This window comes from Parasteatoda tepidariorum, chromosome 6 (genome assembly GCF_982258835.1).
Source record: "Parasteatoda tepidariorum strain Cologne lab strain chromosome 6, Ptep-v5.0, whole genome shotgun sequence".
In the NCBI taxonomy this organism is placed as follows: Eukaryota; Metazoa; Arthropoda; class Arachnida; order Araneae; family Theridiidae; genus Parasteatoda; species Parasteatoda tepidariorum.
The window spans coordinates 3,808,596-3,825,807 of record NC_141760.1 but is presented as its reverse complement, the minus strand read 5'-3'; the positions used below and the strand labels follow the sequence as shown (position 1 = coordinate 3,825,807).

The 17,212-nt window shown below is 26.8% G+C and overlaps 1 protein-coding gene across 1 annotated transcript in view; it reads right to left on the bottom strand.

Annotated features, from left to right (window-relative positions):
* The window catches only part of LOC107443195 (sulfotransferase 1B1), a gene marked incomplete at its 5' end in the record, with an annotated part of 110,496 nt that extends 95,911 nt beyond the window's left edge, over window positions 1-14,585 (bottom strand). Inside the window, 1 exon segment of the mRNA XM_087165326.1 lies at window positions 14,284-14,585.
* Between the last annotated feature and the right edge of the window lie 2,627 nt (window positions 14,586-17,212).

The following is a 17,212-nucleotide window of genomic DNA, read 5'->3' as shown; positions in this document are numbered from 1 at the left end:
CAAGGTCAAGAAAACTGAGATGGGCACAGTAGGCCTTGGCCCTCTAGGGCTGACGCCGTTGAGTTCAGTTTTTTTAAAATTTAAAGTTAATATATCTTAAAATAAACACAGAATCAATCACATTACGAGAAAAGAAATTTGTGGTAAACCGAAAATGACATCAAAGAAAGTAAAGAATATCGTGGCAACCAGAAACTGTGTTCCAGCAATATTGTACAGTTGAAATGCGTCGGCAAACCATAGAACTCCGATTTTACAATAGAACTTAATATTAACAGAGAATAAAAAAGGATGATTACATTACTGATAAATGCCGTTACAACTTTAATTTTAAGTTGATGAAAGCAAAAGAATTTTGGATCATTTTTAAACTATCCTATGAATTTTCTGGCCAATAAGAATGCAACAACATTAAAAAGAGACAGTATTAGATCATTTTCTTTTTATGTTCTATAGAAATATGTACACTTTAATTGGATAATAATATCATGATTTTGATCGAAAAAGTCAAGCCTTCCGGATAGCAAACTCTTTTTAAATAATACAGTTTTACTCTCACATGAAACTATAGAACAATGGATGAGTAAAACAATGAGATGAGCGTTCGTAAAAAAAATATATAAAAAGAAACTCGACAAACTGACGCAAAACTCTATTTTCTTGATCTGTGAGACTTAGGACAAAAAGAATAGAATGTAAAAAAAAAAGCGCAATAAATAAATAAAGGAATAAAGTTGTATAACATAAACTGGCATCACATCTATCGTACTTGGAATTGAAATTTTCTCTCCCTTTTTTGGCATTCACTCAAACCTCAATTGTGACATCTGACTCAAAAAAAGCTTTTACAGCAACATTTTACAACAAATTTACTTTTGAAAAATGGAATTTTCTCTTTGACTCATCATTGGACATTGTTTTATAGACTTTTCTATTTTTTTTTTGTACATTTTAACAGTAAGATCATTAATGTTTAAAAACTAATAATTAAGAAAAAGAGTTTGTTCCACGTTATATAGTAATTAGTTATTTTTTAATTCTTTATGTCAGAAAAACTTAATAATCGATATAAACGTGGTAACATGCGTTGACTACGCCACCCAACTAGTATTTCTAAAGTGACCTGAAACCACGTGTTCATTTTGTTTAAAGCTAAGCTTTTAAAATGTGTTCAAGTAAAATCAAATAATTTTCAATCACCAGAAATTCAAGTGAAAAAAATAAATTACGTACTGAAAAAAAAAGAGAAGTATATTAAAGAAATGATACTAATTTGTTTAAGTAATCGCTTAAGTAACGAGAAGAATCGTAGCACCGCATTACTAGATATCACCAATGAGGGTTAAATAAATTAGGTAATTGGCACTATTGGTTACATGTAACTGGGTTAGTTTTAATAAGTAGTAAATATACTAATATATGTACAGTGCTCCAAAAAAAGCGGTCCACAATGAATAACTTTTCATCTAATGATTGTATCTTCATGTTCTTGGACTTAATCTTAATGGCTCGAGGGAGTGGCCTAGAATATGTTAATTGATCAGAATAAACATACCTTTTTTTCGAAGGATTCATATTTTTTGTCCCCCAAAGTATTGGGGGTAGCTGTAATCTGTGAAGTATGGTCCTAATAGTTTGCTGAGGAGAGCGGTATAAAGTTTAGACCCCTTAGTTTTAATATTACTTTTTCGTATTTCACCGTATCTCGAAAACTTTTAAAGTGAATCGAAAGATGTTTACACACAATTATAAAATTTGTTAATCCAACGATAATTCATCGCAATAAATAAAATTCCGTAAATATTTTTTAATTTTTTATTTTTCTATTTAAAAATAGCTGAAAATAGTTGTCTTGATAAATCGAAATTTAAAAAAGTCGAATATTAAACATTCAATTTCCCAGGAACTATTAGACTGATTTTACTCAAATTTTGTGTTTTAGCATGTTAAATTACATACTCTTAAATGGTGTAAAAAGTGTATATCTTACAGTTCAAATTTTTTTCGACTTCAATAAATATAACAAAAAATAATGAATATTTACTAAAATTTATTTTTTGCAAATATTTATCCTGGAACAAACGATTTTATTTTTGATTGATTCTTTTGAAAACGATTGATTTTTTTTTCTAAATTGGTTGAAAAGTTTTCGAGATTTAAGGAAATATACAAAAACTAAAATTAAGGGATCTAAACTTTCGAACGCTCTCCTGGACAAATAATCGGTCAGGAGAGATATCCCAGATTGCGGCTATCCTCTAAATTTTGGAGATCAAATATCTGAATCCATTGAAAAAATTTATGTTTATTCAGAGAAAGTGGGTTTTTGTGTCTGATTTCGTAAATTAAAATATCGTCTGCACTGCAATTAACGTAATTAAGGTTACCCACTCTGACCATTAAAATGAATTGAATCATAGAATGAAAAGATCCGATATCGTTAGTTATTCAGGATCGTACGGCTCACTGTACTACGTATTATATTAATATATTTGGTGCCGGTCAATACTGTGTAGCTTTATAATATTAGATAATGTGGATAGAGATTCTCTCGAAATGAGAAAATTGCCTGCGTTATAAATTTTGACATATCGTTATATATATATATATATATATATATATATATATATATATATATATATATATATATATATATATATATATATATATATATATATATATATATATATATATATATATATATATATATATATATATATATATATATATATATATATATATATATATATATATATATATATATATATATATATATATATATATATAGTTAGCAACTTTCATAAAAATTTCTTTGTTGACTGAATTACAACTTTTGCCTTGTGCAAATTCAGTTTGGGAAAATCAGTGGTTAAAATTCTTCTAATATTTAATAAGAAATTTTTTCAGCTATTTTTTAAAAAATAAATGTTAATAATTTCTCCAAAAAATCATCAAAATTAAAATGTTATAATTGAAACTCGACCTTTTATTCATTAAAAATTTTGAATTATCCAGTATAGTATGATAATACTTTACGCAAATCCAGTCTCGAAGACAAGTCAAAGGCAGTTCTGTACATCAGTTAGAAGGTGCCATAAAATATATCCCACTATCTTTTATTTACGCTTTTATTTTCATATTTTGTACTTCGGCGAGCTTCTTACGGAAATATTTTAATTCCTTTTAGCAAGGTGCCTGTAAAATGAAAAGATATTTGAACTCTCTATTCGCTTTTTATAATACATTTTGTATTTTATTGGTGCTCCTCACATGTTTATGTATATATATTTGAGTAATAGGTTTATGCATTTTGCTTCACAGATGGCACTGAAATCGAGAAACTTAAAAAAGGTACTAACGGTTTAAAATTGTGGTGTTAAGCTAGAGACTTGAGAGAGGAGAATGTTTAATACAGCACAGCTGTTCTGAAATGTTCAAAAATGACACATGAAAGTGGCAATTTTAAGGAAAAATTTTAAAATTAAATGTATTATACTTTTTATTAATTTTTTTTTCTGATCCTGGATGCCGCATGGTCCCTATTAAATACATTTCTTTATTTCCTGCATCTCCATTGCAATCAGTCAATGCAACAAAAAAGAAAATCGTTCTTAAACCTTCAATCATCTAAATCGAAATACCATTTTGTTATTTAATACTGGTGATATGCTTCGATCTTCGACGGAAGAAAGGGAAAAGCGCGTTCGACTCCCGTTTGAAGCCGGACGTGGAAAACTTTTATTTCACTGGCGGCGGCGGTGGCCGATCATCGTTCGCCGCATCACAGGTTGTTGACACACATATGTGCCGACCCGCTTCTCTACCAGTTTTCTCATTTCATTTTTTTTTCTCTCTCAGTTTTGTACAATTAATGAAAATATGTAGCAGGATTCCTTATTAACTGGGTTAGGAAGGCTATTTCGGGAAAGCCGTGACCTACAAGACAACATCTCTCTCTACAAAAGATAAACGAAAGAGAAGTCAAAATTAAACAACGCTCTTTATGCATTGTCATTATTATCATCACCATGTATGCATATATATATATATATATATATATATATATGTTTATAGCTTCTCAAGACATCGCAAATTATTGGACAAATGACGCAATGATTGAAACAGAAAGAAAGGAAGTGTTTTAGTTTATTCATTTATTATTTTTTTAAAATTTAATTTTGACCTCCCAACTAATTTTAACTTCCTTCTAATTCATATTTTTACATATTTTAGTTTTAACCTCCCATACTCCAATATACTGGACTTTTCGGTAAATTTTATTACTTGAAAGATATTTTAATTATTTTCTGTTTGTATGTCTCTACAAAGTGATTTGTATAAGAAAAAATATATTTTGTTTTCCTCTCGTGGGTTGGAGATTTTGATAACAATGGAAAATTGCCAGAAAAGGAAGAAAATTAATTCAAATCACTTTTCTGATAGTTTTATGATAAATAAATACCTCATTATTCGTGACATGCGGATTTCGCTTTAAGGCTCAAATGTGAAGAAATAGACTATAAAAAAATGCTAAAAATTAAAATTTATCATTTTTTAAATAATAAACCATTCCAAAATTAATGCGCGCACCTACGCAGTTAAAAAAAACATAACAGAAATTTTGGCAAACCAAAAATTTTATAAAAGCATAAAATATTAAAAACTACATTTATCCATATTAATACAAAATCATTGTTTTAATTACATATTATAAGGCTGCATTATATCATATAATTATATACCTATATATAAATAAATTTGCAAATCAATCTATCGAGTTAAAACAATTCCAAGCATTACACAAGGAGGGACAAACCTACACTGTGAAAAATCCCGGTTAATGTTTAACCAATACTTGGTGCAAAGTTTCTAATTGCACCATAAATTGGATAAGTGAAAAAATTTTTTATTTAGGTTGCGCCATAAATTGGTAAATATGATAAAGAAATGCGTTCATGGCGCAATCGATTGCACCAAACTTTCGTACTATGACAGCCACGAGCTTTAACCGTGACCGATAACTTATTTTACAGCTGTTGAAAGATGGACGATTTTGTTATTGAAGCTTGCTATCATCTCATGCAAGTTGTCTTTGAAATTTTCAATTTCTTTTGCTAGCAAGTAAACTCTTTTTATCTATTTGCAATAATTACAGTTCATTTCTTTCATGTCATCTTTAAAAATTTTGTTGTATGTTCTGAAAGAGTTAGATTCAAATTTTTTCTAGGAAACTGTATTCGTTGTATGAATAATTAGATATTGTGAAATCTATATTAGCTCTTTTTCAGTAAATAAGGAGGTACATCCATTTGATGCGCACAGAAAGTGCAATGCCAGTGTCAAATAAGCGGTAAATACCGCAATCTTAAGCAGCATAGCTTTCCACCAAATTTACAGCTGGTGAAAATGTTCTTGTTTCGTGTTTTAATTGCCTTCTACCGAACAAAAAAAAATTTCTGTTAGGGTTAAAACTTCTTATCAATATCTATGCTTCTGTTGTTCTATATTGCTCATTTTCGTTTGTAATGTCACATAATAACACGAATTTTTGTCTATGCATTCTTAAATGCCTTTGCTGTAAAATTTTCAAAGCGAATTATACTCAAATTAGCACTAGCAACCGTTGTCATGCAAACTGAGTTTCCCTTTGGTGCACAAGGTAGGGGAAAAAAACAAAGAAACATATTGGCGTTAAAGAAAACAAAACGCTAGAAAAAATTTTATTAACCAAGAATCTTACTGAAATTTTAACAAAATACCGACCTGAACAAGATTTGTTTTGGAGTATTTAGAAATAAGCTTATTTCTCATTATAATTTTTTTTAAAAATAGATTTTCCTATTAATATTTTTTTACTAAAAGAAACAAATTTTAAGTTGAACAAAATATCGTATTTAAAAAGTTAATAAATATATTTTTCATTAAATCTAAATTTAAAAAAAAAAATACTTAGATACTCATAGATACTTTGCTTTAGATACTCATTTTTCCATAAAATTATTACTTTTTTTAATAATTTTTTGTAATTTACCCACATTTGCGTTTTGTGAGGGTGGGTGAAGACAACATAAGCATAAAATCGAGCGTTATAATTGACATAAAGAAAGTCATATGTATTCCTTATAATATTTACAGTTGTTTTGCATTTTAAATAATTTTTCTTAAAAAAAGTTTCATTTTAATTATAAAAGCAATTTTTTTTTATTCTGAAATATATCTTCTTCTATGAAACAAAATAACTTTAGTTAAAAAGACAATCCTCACAAACAGTGCACATGTGGAGTTTTAATACCATTCACATGAATGATGCTTGTGTGTTAGACTCGACATGAACTCTTTGATCTATCCAAGTGTTGATCATATTGTTCATTTAATATTTTAACAGTTGACAGTACCTTCTGCAATTTTTTCGCCCTGCATAAAATTCAATTCAAAATTTATCATGAGGAGAAATTCTACTTAGATGCTTTGATGCATTTTAACAACAACAAAATATTAATAGTATTTTTAAATATCAAAACTTTCCTTTTCAGGATCTTTATGGGTGAAAGGAGTCTAAAGATAAAAATACCCCCCCCCCCCTGTAAATAGTTGGTCTCTAAAAAATTTTTCAGATGGTGAAATGTTAAAACATTTTTCTGCATAAGAACGACAATTTCACAATTTTCTTGAATGCTATATTTTAAAAGTAGTAATTAAAATATGACTTGCGTTGGTCGATCTTTTTATGTTTTAAAAATGTAAGGGTTCAAATTTTGTTTCTTCTGTAAAATTATTTCAATTCCTATGCATTTTATTACCATAAATTATATTATTTTTAAACTTCTTTCTAAAGCACAAAGGCACCAACTACTTCAATGCTTTTATTCAAGAAAGAAGCTCAGGAAAAAATATTGTTATAACTAGTGCAAAGCCTATTAATAAAAATATTTATTCCCTCAAAATTTCCTGAATTCTAGAAGGTTATAAACAATTTTTTTTTTCAAATTTCAAAAGTACTAGTTTCAAGGACAGCTTACAAACAAGAAATGCGCATAGTTTCAAGTTTTGAGAATGAAGAACCTGTGTTTGAAAAAACAATTATTATCTTGTGAAAAGGCTCCAAAGTTTTATTTGTGCGTAATCTTTTTAAATTTTGATGTGCTTTTTACAATCATTGAAAAATGTGATGTACTAAAGTAATAGCATCAGAAAAATCTATAATAATGAATATATAATAATGAATATAATAGTGAATATAATAATGAATATGTAATAAAAATAATGCTTCTTCTCAGATACTCACCACCATTTACTAATTTGTAAGAAAAAAATTACAGTAATGTTTTTTCAAACTGAGTTGAATTTTAATCTTTTTATCAAGTAGTAAATTATGTTTGCAAAAAAGTAATTTAGTTACATTGTAAATTTTAATTCAGATGAGGCAGAGCTTATCAAGAAATTTAGTATTTTATTAAAATATTGAAATTGTTTTTAGATGATCCCAAATTTCAAAACTGTAAACATTGAGGAATATGCTAACATAATTTTTATTTTAAATTGCTGTAAATTAAAAGTAAGTGTGAATTGAATGCACTCGCTAAGTAACCAAAAAATATTATCTATCATATTTTTGAGTGAATATTTTGCACTTTTTTAATAAATGCTGTGATACGTATAAAAAGTGTAATATATTTAAATTTTAACATTTCGTTTGAAAATTATTATATTCTGTCTATGTATACAAACATAAAAGTGATTGCAAATTAATAAATTATGTTTGAATATCGATCTGTCTCTGTATATTTTTTATTCATATTTCCAAGTGAAGTCATTATTTTTACATTTCTTAATTTACTTCAAATTTAATATTTCCATACGCTAACGCAATTAATATTGGAATGTTTCCTTAATTAGAGATAGGGGGTTGACCAATCCAATATTTGCCTACTCTTTTATATAAATTTTTATTTGTGAAAGTAATATTTTCCTTCTTAAACAATAAAATAATTTCAAAATACATAGTAATAAGAATTTGCTTCAGCCTACAATTAAAATTCTCTTTAAAACATTAGTGGTACTAACACCATTATCGGTTGGCTCTTTAACGAATGAAATGTAAAAAAGGAATCTTAATTTTACAAAATATCAACTTGAAGAAAGAAAACGATTTTATATGAAAGAAATTATTTTTAAAGTGCCAAAAAGCAGCAAAAGTTAGCATCATTATTAAATATTTATTTAAAAAAATAGAAGATAATTTAAGTTAAATTCATATAAGTCTAATTATAACTTAATTATTTAAGTCTAAAAAAATTAAGCTATTTTTATTTTATGAATACCAATGTTTAATGAATACCAATGTTTGGCGTAACATAGATCGAAATTTTCTACAGTGTATCATCTAAAAACATTTACAAAAGCTTTTAACTTCTGTTCTAAAAATCAAATCTTCAATTCAAAATCTTCATTAAATTCAGAATCGAATCAATGAAAATGATTGTTCTAACGCTAAATTAAACTAATTGTAATAAAATTCCAATATTTGTGATGGAAAATTAACAATTTAAAAAATTCATTTTTTTTCCAGTAAAATGTTGCTTCATTTGACCCTGAGTATTCTCTGACATCTTAAGATAATTTGAAACCTCTTGAGTTTTACAGGCTTTCTTTGAGGCATACACGGCATGTTGATAAAAAAATATTTCCGATGAACAGAGGAAAACTGATCTGTGTGTGTGTTTAGTTTAAAGAATATCTAAAAAAGTTATTTAGGAACGTTTTCCTATTTACATTGTCTCTTACGAAATGCACATTTTAAATGGTAATATAGAATTTTATCTTTGTGTAGCAGGTGAAAATTAGCGGGAAGTTAGAAATAAAAAAAATATAATCTTATTTGCGGTTGTTTTTAACCATAAAACATAACTTTTAAAAAAAAGTTTTATCAAATTTAGCGAAAGTTAACGATTGCCACTCAAATATGATTCACATAGAAAGAGAAAAGAAAACAGTTTTGTTGCTAATTAAATAACATTCACTAATATTTTATGGTATTTTTTTAAACAAGAGTATGCGTCAACTGTGTATAACTGAACGTTTTAACTCAAACTTAAAATTTATGTGAACCACATTAAAGAGTAATTAAAATATTCAGCTGTATTTGTCTTATATCATTCAATTCAGTTGTAAGAGCTCTCAAAAAATAAAAATCGAAAAACTTGACTTTGTTTTGCGCCTGGTTTAAGCAATAAATGTTTAATAACTGGTATTAAAGATTACCCAAAATAGAACAAATTGAAGATTTAGTGGTCGAAATTGTTCAATTCAATGGAAGGAGCAGTTGTTCAAACAACATCCAATATCACGTCATCCATGGCTGATACTGTTCTTTCAGTTCATTTCTTTCTTGTAACAACTCTTTTTCTTCTTCCTTTCATCAAATCACTCCCCTAACACTACATAGCTGTTCATGTACTTAAGTGGAGTCACATTTTCATTTGATTATTATTGATTATATTTTCAAGGCAGTTATTTGCAAAATCCAAATGACGTTCAGTGTATGAAATTTTGTCCCGGGTAATGCACCGATAAGCTTTTTAGACCAAAGCTCTAAATAATGTCAGAAAATCAGAAAAAAAAATTATAAATGCAAAAGAAAATTTATTTTAATAAATTTTAATTCGTAAACTTATTATTTTTAAATATTGCGTAAAAGTGAAACATTTTAATTTTTACCATTTTTTAACCCATTGTAGGATATTTTTAAAGTATATTTCTTCACATTTGGGTCATGAAACAAAATCCACTTGAGTCAAATAATAATATGCCATAAAACTATCCAAAAAGGTTACTTGAATTTAATTTCTTACCTTTCTTATTATTTTTAATTATTATAATTTTATTTATAATTTTTAATTGTCATTAAAAACTCTGAGCTAAATTCAATTATATTTATATGTAGACAATCTTTTTTTAAAGACATACAAACAGAAAAAAAAATCCTAAAATATAATTTTTTAAATGGTAAAATTATACCAAATATTGTCCAATTGGCGCTGGGTCTGGGAATATTAAAGATGATTACGAAAAATATTAAATAATTTTACAAAATTTTCTGTAAAACATAAAGCCTACTTTAAATAAGTTTATTGTATCTAAAAGGGGAAAACAACTACAATTAGTGCATTGTTTACAGTTTTTAAAAGACTTATTGAAGTTTATTTGTCAAATGTGATTTCATTAGTATTATCATAAATTTATTTTAATTTTACAGAGATAAAGAGTATGAATGTTTGAAACCATTTCCCTTATAGGAAATAAGCCACAGCAAACAAAACCAGTTTCTCAAAAAATTAAACTCAGTTACTTTGAATTATATTAATGCTTATTTTATATGCACTAAATATTCACTACTTATGTAAAATAACTTTCTATTTGAAAAATTAACACTGTTATAATTTTTCAATGACTTTTAGAACATCAAATTATTTTTAATAATCAATTTATGGAAAAAACTATTGGCGTTACGACATTTATTTGATTCGAACTATTCACAACTTTTGAAAAAACTCACACTGCATTGACATTGTTGAAGCAGCATTTCATAAAAATGTTTTAAAAGAGACTTTAGAGAGATTTCATAACACTTTAAAAGAGAAAATATAATTATTTTAAAAGTCAATAAATTATAAATTACTTAATGTATTTTCAGTATTTACATTTGGGCATGCATTAAAACTCTAGATTAGTTTTCCTAAAAATCATTCACTAAGTAAATTATTAGTGCTGTCATTTGTTGTGAATATTATCGTCCAACTTCATTCTCTTAATTTTCTTTTCAGAGGACTGGAAACTAGATAAAACAGTTTTTTCCGTTCTATACTCGCATACTTAGAAGCATGAATGTCAAAAATGAGTTCTTTTGGTTGGAAAAAAATATTTTTGAGGTATTTCTTGCTATAATTTGTGTTTATTTCTGTTACTAGACAGAATTATAAACGTTATTCTCAAAGCTTTGATTGTGAATTAAATTTGAACTAAATTTTTGTCAGAGCTCAAAATTTAAATTTATGATATACAATTGAGAACTGCTCACTCGTCAACTCTTTAATTTCATGCAATGACGAATCACCTAAATAAGAATTTTACAACATATGCGTTATTAATGTAGTTTTCGTTTCACGTTTTTTAAGGTTTTTATTTAATTAAACAATTTACTTTGACTTTATAACATTTTTCTTTTGTTATACTGCCATTTTCTTTAAACAATTTAAAATAATAATAATCAATCCAGTTCTTGCTTTGGAAACTACATCAGCTACTAATATGCTGTTTATAAAATTTAATCCAATCAGATTGAAAACCGCAAAATGAAAAATAATTGTTTATTCTAGGTAACATATTATATTGTTATACATGTTGTTGTCATAAGAAATGTTTACTTTGGGGGTTTCAACAATGAAATTGACATGACGTCATTATACAAACGGGATTTTTTCAAAATTTTTCAAACGAATGTTAATTAACTAGTTAAAAAATTCATAAGTCATATTCTCTTGTTCAAATCATAGTTTTTTGAAGCTCTTAAACTAATCGATATCTCTTGTATTCCTCGATTTGACACATAAAAATATAAATGCAGTGAGAATACCAAATTTGATCAAGAGTTAATTTCACAAGAAAAATATAATGCCAGTTACCTGGTTTTTCCAAAACAAAGGAACTCTAATATGTGTGCCTGTTTCGTTCATTTACATTATTCGGTTTTCCTTTCGAAAAAATCTAAAGAAATTTAATATGCTTGTCTCAATGAAATAAAATATTAATGATAATTTGAAGTTCCGTAGAATTTCAAAATAAAGTAGTTACCTCTGAAATTTGAACCTATGACTCGCGTATTTAAGCATACTACTCATTTCTTTATTATTATTTTTTTATTTTGCTTAAGGATACACAAAAGGTCAAAAACGAGCCGGCCCTATTCTTCTAGCTTTAATATAACTTGAATAAAATGCATTACTTGATTTAGAAGAAAAAAAATTCGACAAACTAATTGAAACAATTTTAAAAAATCAAAACAAAACTCCTGTCATTTATTTCAAGAATTATTCACTTGATTCTGCAGCTGTAACACGTAATAAAAAAGATTGCAAAGCTGGAGGAAAACAATTTGGAACATAATTTTATATTTAAAAGCCATAAACCTTGTATTTAATGACGGTTCTTCTATGAAATGTCTTTTACTTGATTGAATATTTCCGCCTGAAAAAACATTCTTTAGTTAATGGAATTTCACGAGATCAATTGAATAAGAACAACATCAATTAAATTATACATTTTATCTGAATAAAGAATTTAAACTTAATATATAATTCCTTTGTGGATTTTCATTCATAATTTTCTTTTTTATGAAATTCATTCTTAGGGATATACACCACGGTTTTTCGCAGTATTTTCATTTCAAAAATGAACTGATTGAACAATTTAATTTTTTCAACGCCACACGTGTCGGAATGTTGGAAATATTTCTTCGGCTCAGATTAATTGAAAGTTAGGTCAAAAATAAGTTTTTTTGATTTTATAAAAATTATTTAGACAGATCTTTATAATTAAATGAAAAATATATTACTCGAAGGAATCTTGTTTAAATTATAACGTATCACGAACTTAAGCTCTCACATTTAAGCCTTTGTTTTATTGAGCAATAAAAAATTTAATAAAAAAACAGAAATTTTTAAAATCATATCAATAAAGGAATCACTAAAGAAATCGATATCAATAAAGGAATTATTAAGTTCGATTAATAAATTCAAAAACTAAGTTTATCTAACTTAGTTATAAAGTTAATTAGAAAGATATGCAAATGAATATATTCTATCACTTGTAATATTTTTCTTGCTCACGAAAATTCAATAAAGAATCTTTATTTAATAAGATGTTTATGTACGTGCTCGTTAGAGATATCCAGCTCTTTTTTTATAATGGTTTTGCTCAATTTCAATATTTTGTGCAAATATATTTTCTTTAATTTTGTAACTATTATATTATAATAAGAATTGAAATTTTAATTAAAATATCCTTAATTCTTATCTCAGGTAATACAAAAATAGAAATATTTAATTTATGTTTAACATTTACTTACTAATTAATTCTTTCCTGTGGTTCGGTAAAAAAATTTAACGAATAGGCCGGAGTTAAGCTCTCAGAAACGTTTAAGAAAAATAGTTGGAATTCTCTGGTTAAAACTGAACAACAGCACTTAGTGGAAAGGGTAACCAATAAAGCAGATTTTAAACGGATTGATATTTTTTCAAAACTTCTTGAAAATAAAAAATTCAATTACTAATATTTCACAAATATAACAAGAATTATATATTTCTGCTATTTTTATAATATACTCCACCGCCCCCTCTTACTCACTTCACTCACTAATCATCACTATTATTTGTCTCAAATCATTTTTGTTTTTAGGAGATAAATTAATTGTTAAATAAAAAATATTTAATTAACAGATTCTAAAATTTGCTATAAATGACTCAGATTTAATTTTCATTTATATTTGGATAAAATTTAAATCAGATCATTTTGCTCCGTTACCAATTCAAATTCATCCGTAAGCTTCATTTTAAAATAAATTCATATTTAATTTTTAGTTACTCAAAAGACGCGTTAAATATTTTTCATCAAAGAGATTATTTATAGCAAAACGTTCACACTTAATATTGCTTTAGAATTTTCAAGTACTTTGTATTCATTTTATTAATTGATTACGTTGATTGAACACAGTTTTGCATGAAATATAAATGCAAAGTATGAAAAAAAATTATTTAATAAGTGTAAAATGGTGGTTAAATACCTTTATCATAAAATATTGCATAGTATTGTGAGATTACTTTGTAATATAATAAGAAAGCTACAATACTAACCTTCACTTTTTGAATAATAATGAAAACTTAATTATAGAGATAACAATAGAGAATAATATTAAGAACGAAGGTGAAAACAATTAATATTATTGGTAATACCTATGGAACTTTTATTCATTATGTACTGATGACAGACAAAGAAAGATGAATCTTCTTTGTAACATTTTATGATAATGATATTCAGTTACCATTTTACAATTATAGAAAAATAAATCAGTTACATTAACTTTTGTAGTATATTGAGATGAATACATTTACAAAATATTTTTATAAATTTATCATTTTTTGCAGAAAATTTTTTTTTATTACTAATTTTTTAATAAGAAAAAAATCTAAAAACTATTCTGAAAACAAAATAAATCTGAAAAAAACTTACGTCATAAAACCAATACTAATGAGTGAATGCAAAATTAATTTTCCAAGTTTGTTCTTGATAATCCTTTCAGTTTTGTTGTAAATACAATATTTTACACTAACACATACAAAATTGTTATCAATCCTCTTTTTCCCACACCATCCAAGAAATAATCCGGCAGCCGGACGTATTTTCTAACGAGCAAACTACAAACATCTGCAAAATTATAAATATTATTTTCAAATCTTAATTATTTAACCATACACCGATAGAACGAGAAGGTAAATGAAAGAACGTAAGATCTCTGGAGTTATTCTTCATTTAATGTCAAATGAGATGGAAGAGAGTTTGATATTCGCGAAAAGACCGTGACATGCGCATTTGGAATACTTGATTGTGACGTCTGCTTTGATAGACCAATCAGAACGGCCTGCTCCGATTACGCCTAAACGGAACTAAGATTTCCTTTATTCTTCAAGAATTTAAATACTTGAGCAACTTAAAAAGTGTTTATGCAGTCATATATTAGTAATCCAACTTTTTCGTGCGTTTATCATTTATTTGCAGTACTTTCCAACCATACGTTTCTGCTTAATAATAGTACAATAACGATGATGAAAGTGCACGAACCAATTTTATATTACAAATTAGAGGAGAATTTACAAATTTGATTTGATTAAAGAAATAAAAAAAATGGTAAGAAAACTATGAATACATAATTGCATACTCGAGACACATTCTTAACAACAAAATAATCAGAAGTTGTCGGCAATCAAAATAAATAAAAAAGAGGCGTTTTTGTCAAAACTTAGTAAAATTATTCAGTAACATCTATCACTGAAATCCCCCAGAGAATAATTATTTTTTCATTGAACTAAAAATACACTTTCGGAATTTTAATATCTATGTATTTAATTAGGAATAGAAAATGATATAAAAAAATTTATTTGTAAAATATTTGAAAAAATTTTAACTCTTTTTCTCCCTCCCCTTCCCCCCACTCTCTTCTTCATTAATGAAAAAATTGGCAGTTTTTAATCATTTCTACTGAATGGCTATTGATGGGTGAACAATTTTTAAAAAATTGTCAATACGATTGATTTCCGAATTGTTGCAATTTACTTCGCAAGTATGATTTTATTAATTTATCTATAATTAATTGATTTTTATGCATAGCTTTAAAAAACTTTATTAGTCTGGGTCGAGAAGTATCCATCTTTGCCTAAAAATTACTTGATACCAATAATAATTTAATATTTTCCTATTGCCATGGCGTTCGTTTGTAATTGTATTCTAAACGAGGCCATTTTCAGTTTATTTGGCTATTTTCAAAATGCTATGTATTTCATAAACTTTGTATATTTCAAGTGGATTAGTGAAAGCAACAAGTTGGGGATAAATAGCAGTGATTTGTTTTATTGGCGAGTCATTGAAAGGAATTTTTAGTGAGTGGTGGAGAAAGTTAGAGAATGAGTTCGGCAGTCAATGACAAAATTTTTTTTTTAAAGTAATTTTTATCAAAATGGCTTATACTGGATAGGAAATACCTTTAAAAATACTATTTAAACAAGTACAGTGCAAAAACAAGTACAGTGCAAAAAAGAAATGACCTCCTGGATAACTATTGATCTAATGATCGGATCTGCGCGTTCTTGGACTCGATCTGAAAAGTTCGACGGGTTGACCTCAAATATGCTGATTAATTAGTTGGCACAGACAATATTTTAGTTACGAAATCAGACACAAAAGCGTACTTTCACTCAATAAAAATATCTTTTTTTTCAACTGATTCGAATTTCTGACTCTCAAAATGTGAGGGGTAGCCGCAATCACTGAAATAGTTTGGTTAGAAGAGTGGTCCAAATTTTGGACTTCTTAATGTTAATTTTACTTTTTGCATATTTCACGATATCTCAAGAACTAAACAAATTAAGAAGTTTTTGCACACGTTTATAAATTCGCATATCCATAGATATTCCATGCAAAATACATATTTTAATAATTATTTAATAGTTTTTATTAGTTTATGCGTAAAACACATATTGAATTTTAAGGTATACCTTATTTACACCATTTTAAAAAATTTTATTTTATAGTAGTAAAACATAAAATTTGAATGAAATCGGTTGAATAGTTCCTGAGAAATCAAGTTTTGAAAAAAGTCGTATTTTTTAAATTCGATTTCTCAGGAAATGTTGACCGAGTTCTCTCAAATTTAGAATTTTCCATTTAAAATTATATTCTTTGAAATGCTTGTGAAGAATTGTGTACTAACTATTCCAAAAAGTTTCGACTGTTATTGATAAAGTAATTAAAAATACTAAATAGTTACTGAAATTATATTTGCATATAATTATCTTTGGATAAGCAATTTTTAAGCTGTATGCAAAATTTATAAATAGCTTAAAAGTTCTTGAGATATGACGAAATACCGCAAAATGTGAAATTAACACTAAAGGGATCATAACCTTGGACTGCTCTCTTGACAAAACTATTATGACCATATTTTCCAGGTTGAGGCTACCTTCTACATTTTGAGAGTCAATAATCCGTATCCGCAAGAGGAAAGTATGAAATTGTTGATTATGATAATTTTTGACTATCAACTATGATTGACCTAAAAAACTAACATTATGCAGAATGATACTTAAATTTTTTGAAGGGTGGAACTTTCTAAAAACATGATTTGCTTAATATATAATCGAGAAAAAGATATCGAGAAAGGCAATAAATACTAATTAATTAAAAAATATATATGTTTTTGGCTCAATTAATTGCGTCGATACATGTGTTTCAATTCCAAGCTTCATTTTGCAATGTTAGCAATACCGACTTATTGATTATTAACTTTTGATTTTTAACCTATTCTTTTTAAAATGTTTTTTGGTACTAAAATTTATAAAGAGACCACTCATGATTGTTGATGAAAAAGCAAAGGTACTCAATTCTG